The 5,126-nt window shown below is 41.1% G+C and overlaps 1 pseudogene; it reads left to right on the forward strand.

Annotated features, from left to right (window-relative positions):
- Positions 1 to 3,300: 3,300 nt before the first annotated feature.
- On the forward strand, positions 3,301 to 3,821 carry LOC148119769 (ubiquitin-ribosomal protein eS31 fusion protein pseudogene; annotated as a pseudogene).
- The last annotated feature ends 1,305 nt before the right edge of the window (positions 3,822 to 5,126 follow it).

Below are 5,126 nucleotides of genomic sequence, written 5' to 3' on the forward strand. Positions count from 1 at the left end.
GCAGCATTGGTAACCCTAATTAAAACAAACAGCAACATCAGCCTGGCTAGCCCCAGGGGAGTTTTACAAGAGCACAAGAGTCCTGAGTAGTGGGGACAAGAACTTCGACCCTGGGCTCTGTGGCTATCAGTCACTGGGGAGGACATGGCCTTGGGCAAACGACTCTCTGTACCTCTGTATCTGCAAGCATTTAGGTAAAAAGTTTCTTATTACCAGGGGAAGGTCTGGGTGGCGTTCACCCAGCACACCTCCCCTCTTCCCAAGTTACTCTGTTTGGCAGAGTGCTAACAAAAGGGTGCCAGCCCTTTTCGAATCACTGCATATATCCAACATTCAATTTAGTTCTCCATTTTGAAAAAGTTCGTTAATTTTGTCTACTTGATGACTCGTTATTAACTCCTCCCCATCTCTTTCTCTCTGGTGGAGACTGAGCTTGGGTCTTGTGCATGTTAGTAGGCAAGTACTCCACTACTGAGATGCAGCCACAGCCCTCCCTTTCTTGGCTTCTCTCTTAGTTACTTCTGTGTATACATATGTACAGTGTGTGTGGGGACACACATGCCACAGTGGACATGTAAAGGTCAGAGGACAATTCTGTGGAGTTAGTTTTGTCCTTCTAACTTTATGTGGGTTCTGGAGATCAAATTCAGATCGCCAGATTTGCATAGCAATTGCATATACCTGCAGAGTCAGCTCACCAGCTCCTTTGGCATTGCTCCCAATAATCAAGATCACAGTGAGATTCATATTTTTATTTTATTTGGTTTTGTATGGAGAAAGGGTCTCACTAAGTAGTCCTAGCTATCCTGGAATTCATTATGTAGCCCAGACTGGTTTTAAATTCAGAGATCCATCTGCCTTTGACTCCCACATTGTGGGATTAAAGGCATAATGGGATGAAAGGCATGAACCTAGTGTATGATTTTTTTTTTTTTTGAGACAAGGTTTCTTTGTCTTCCAAGGAAGCCCTGGCTGTCCTGGAACTCACTAGATAGACCAGGCTGGCCTCAAACTCAGAAAGATTCTCCAGTCTTTGCCTCTTAAGTGCTACGATTAAAGGCGTGCAGCACCACTGCCTGACCTATTATATGATTTTGAAAGTGTTTTCATCCCTATGTACATCATACTTAGTTGCTACTATCTTGCAAACTAAACATTAAGTCTCCAGATAGTTTTCCATTCTTCTTGACAAAGGTTTTGTGTTCCCACTAAAGTCAAAGCTCATTTCTTCATGACAGAGTTCTTATTAAGATCTATCAACAGTAAGGGCTACACAGTGGGAGACTGTTAAACAAACAAGAATCCCCAGGGAAACGATTATTTGTGTTGTGATTTTCACTCCAGCTTGTGTTCTTCTGAGTCTAGTTTTCTGTAGCCCCATCGTCATAGCTCATCCTTTACACGTCTCTCCATCTTTCAACACCCAGCAGAACTCTCTTCTCTCTTCTAACTTGCTTTTTGTGAGCATTCATTATTAATCCTACACCCAAAGAAAATGTTCATTTATCTGGATTCATAAAAGAAGTTTGTCCTGTTTGTGGGTTGATCACCTTCCAATCCCATGGTATATAAACCTGATTGTTACTTTAACTTTCCAAGGGTACATGTCCTCAGATTCCTAAAGGTGCATTTGGGAAGGAAAAGCATTTAAAGATTATTTTGCCTGCTCTTCTCATCTTTTAAGATGAAGAAAACTAAATGAGTTTGACAGTTTGACTAGGCCATACATTTAATGCTATACTTTGAAAGGATTTGGCTAGTACTTCTTGTACATAAATCAGTGACCTGTATTAATTTTCTAGGGCTATTGTAATGAATTACAGCTGCTATGAGAATATATTCTTTCAGTTCTAAAGATGAGAAATCTGAAGTCAAGGTGTAGCAAGGCCATGTCCCCTTTGTAAGGTTGTAGATTCAGTTCCTTCCTTGTCTCTTCCAGCTTTTGGTGGTCTCAAGCGTTTTTTTGGAAAGAGTGACATCACCCCTTTTTCTTCTGCAATGTTACATTATAATGATTCCTATCATGGAATTTAGGTCTTCCCTAGATTTAAGGACACTTTTATAAATATTGTCACATATCAGATTTCTAGGGTCAGAGATAGGACTTCTTGGGAGTCACCACTCAATACATGTTTCCTGAAGAAAACCTCATCCTATCCCTCCATGAATGCAATGCTTTGCCTACAAAATGCAAGTTGTAATTTGATCTGGGTTTTTAAAATTATTCCAAGTTTTTTTGCCACCTTATATCTTTTTGATGTTACTTATTTATTTATTTGCTTATTTTTACAAGTATGAGTGTTTTGCCTGCATGTTTGTATATATATACTAGGCACATGCAGTAGTTCAGACCAGGGCATCTTATCCCCTAGAACTGAGCCACGATGTGGGTGCTGGAAATTGAACCTTGGTCTTCTACAAGAGTAGTCAGTGTTCATAACCACATTAGAATTTTTATATATACACTATAACCCCAAATGTCTTTAATATGTACTATAGTCTTATAGTTTTGTGAGCCTGCCTATTCTTTAATGACTGAGTGAGATCTTAAAGGTAAAGTATACAACCAAAAATATAGAAAGAGTGAGGTCTGCATGTGGATAAATGAAATGCTCTATCAAATATATTAAGTGAAAAAGGAATAATGTTATTCTCCCCATTATGTTAACCTCTATGTGCACATATAATATACACACATATATACATACATATATACACATAAACTTTGCTAGTGTATATGTATTTCTTAAATGGCACAAGATGTTATAAAATTAATAGCAAGGAGAGGGACTAGAGGCCTCATTATAAGAAATAAACACATCCTGCTTCTCTCTTTGTGTCTGCTATATTGAACATGAAATGACACACCATCTCAGACTTGTCTGTTTCAGCACTTGATCTCCAGGTGTTTGTGTTGTTTGGGGAGGTTGTGGAACCTTTGGGCTCTGAGGACTAGCTAGCAGATGTAAGGCCAAGTGCTATATGGTTGTGGCCTGAATTCTTCCTGACTGCTCAGATTGTCTCACTAATTCCCTCATATCTGATCTGCCACCACCATGAACTGCCCTTGGCCTGTGCCTTCCTACCCGACACACTGTATCCCTGAACTATGAGTCAGAACAAACCCTTCCTCTCACATCTGTTAGATATTTTTTTCAGGGCAACAAAAAAATTAACCAACACATTGTCTTAAGTGTTGTTTGTCTTGCAAAATACCATGTCTAATTTTAAAATCAAAAGTAAAGCGAAAAGGAGCTGGAGAAATAATTCAGTCAATAAAGTGTTTGCCTTGCTTTCCTTTCCGGTCCGCCATCTGTGGTGGCAGCGCCGCCAGGATGCAGATTTTCGTGAAGACCCTTACGGGGAAAACCATCACCCTCAAGGTTGAACCCTCGGACACTATAGAAAATATCAAGGCCAAGATCCAGGATAAGGAAGGAATTCCTCCTGATCAGCAGAGACTGATCTTCGCTGGCAAGCAACTGGAAGATGGCCGTACTTTGTCTGACTACAACATCCAAAAGGAGTCCACCCTTCATCTGGTGTTGAGACTTCGTGGTGGTGCTAAGAAAAGGAAGAAGAAGTCTTACACCACTCCCAAGAAGAACAAGCATAAGAGAAAGAAGGTGAAGTTGGCTGTACGGAAGTACTATAAGGTGGATGAAAATGGCAAAATTAGTCGTCTTCGTCGAGAGTGTCCTTCTGATGAATGTGGTGCTGGAGTTTTCATGGCTAGCCACTTTGACAGACATTACAGTGGCAAGTGCTGTCTGACTTACTGCTTCAACAAGCCAGAAGACAAGTAATTATGTATGAATAAATAAAAAGACAGGAATTGATGTTTAAAAAAAAATAAATAAAGTGTTTGCCTTGAAGCATGAAGACCTGAACTCTATCCCCAGAACCTTGTAAGAATGCCCAGGGTACTGGGTAGTGGTGGCACATGCCTTTAATCCCAGCACTTGAGAAGCAGAGGCAGGCAGATCTCTGTGAGTTTGAGACCAGCCTGGTCATGGAATAAATTTGTAAACCCAGCAAAGAAAGAGGAGACAGAGACACGAGGATCCCTGGGGACCCCCTCCCTGGCTTGCCAAAAGAATCAAATCAGCAGGCTTTGGGCCAAAGAGTGAATCATGTGTGCAAGTAGGTAGATATCTGTGGATAATACCTAAGGTTGTCCTCTAGCCTGTTCATGCCTGCATGTGCAAGACACACACACACACGTAATAAAAACACATAATATTGACATCTTAAGTCTAAATTCATAATGTAAACTGTTTAACACTGTGGGAATGCTGGGGTGTAAGTCCGAGGAGACCTCTCCTGTCAAGCAGGCTAAGCTTCAGTTCACTCAGGGCAGTTTCGGGCATCACATGCAGGGTGAGAAAGTCCTCCTACATTGTGGGATCCTGCCTCCTACAGAACAACAAATGCTAAGTGACCCAAATATGCAAATCGAACTGGTCAGGCAAGATTCTGATCTTCTCTGCAGTGTTCCCAGGTAGCACTCAGATACTGAGTTGAATGAATGCCTGACTTCTATACAGGGAGAAGCCTCTCAGAGAACATCCCTGGGTTCTTTTTCCATACACTGGTCAGATCTGTTAGCACCAGAGTGTGCAAAACAATTGGAATTAGAGCCACGAGAAACCCACCACTTGATAAATCAGGTGGGAACATAAAGTTGTATCGGCTGGAGGGTCAGGCAGCTCAGGACACACCGAGCAAGTGGAAGGTCAGCTATTCACCTTCCAAACAAATGCCTTCTCTTACCAGTGGCTTAGGAAGCACTAGAGATAGTACAGTTGGCAGGGCCCATGGGATGAAGACCTAAGAGAAAGGGGGAGGAAAAGGGGAAAAAGAAAACAAAAAACAAAAGGGAAGACAAGAACAGGAAGTGTAGCAAAAAAGTGAGGAGAGTAAGTGGGGCTACTTTAATAATCCAGGGCAATACGCAGGAAAAGGGCTGCAAATACAGATCATCTCATGTCTGAACTAAGCCATCTCAAAATGAGGAATAGCGCATGTTTTCTCTCATGTGGATCCTAGATTTTATGTAGACACATAAAGTCATGTATGTATATATGAATGTACAAGTAATGTGACTTTTAAATTTTGCAATGTGT

Source organism: Myodes glareolus, chromosome 14, assembly GCF_982192425.1.
Source record: "Myodes glareolus chromosome 14, mMyoGla1.1, whole genome shotgun sequence".
Classification (NCBI taxonomy): Eukaryota; Metazoa; Chordata; class Mammalia; order Rodentia; family Cricetidae; genus Myodes; species Myodes glareolus.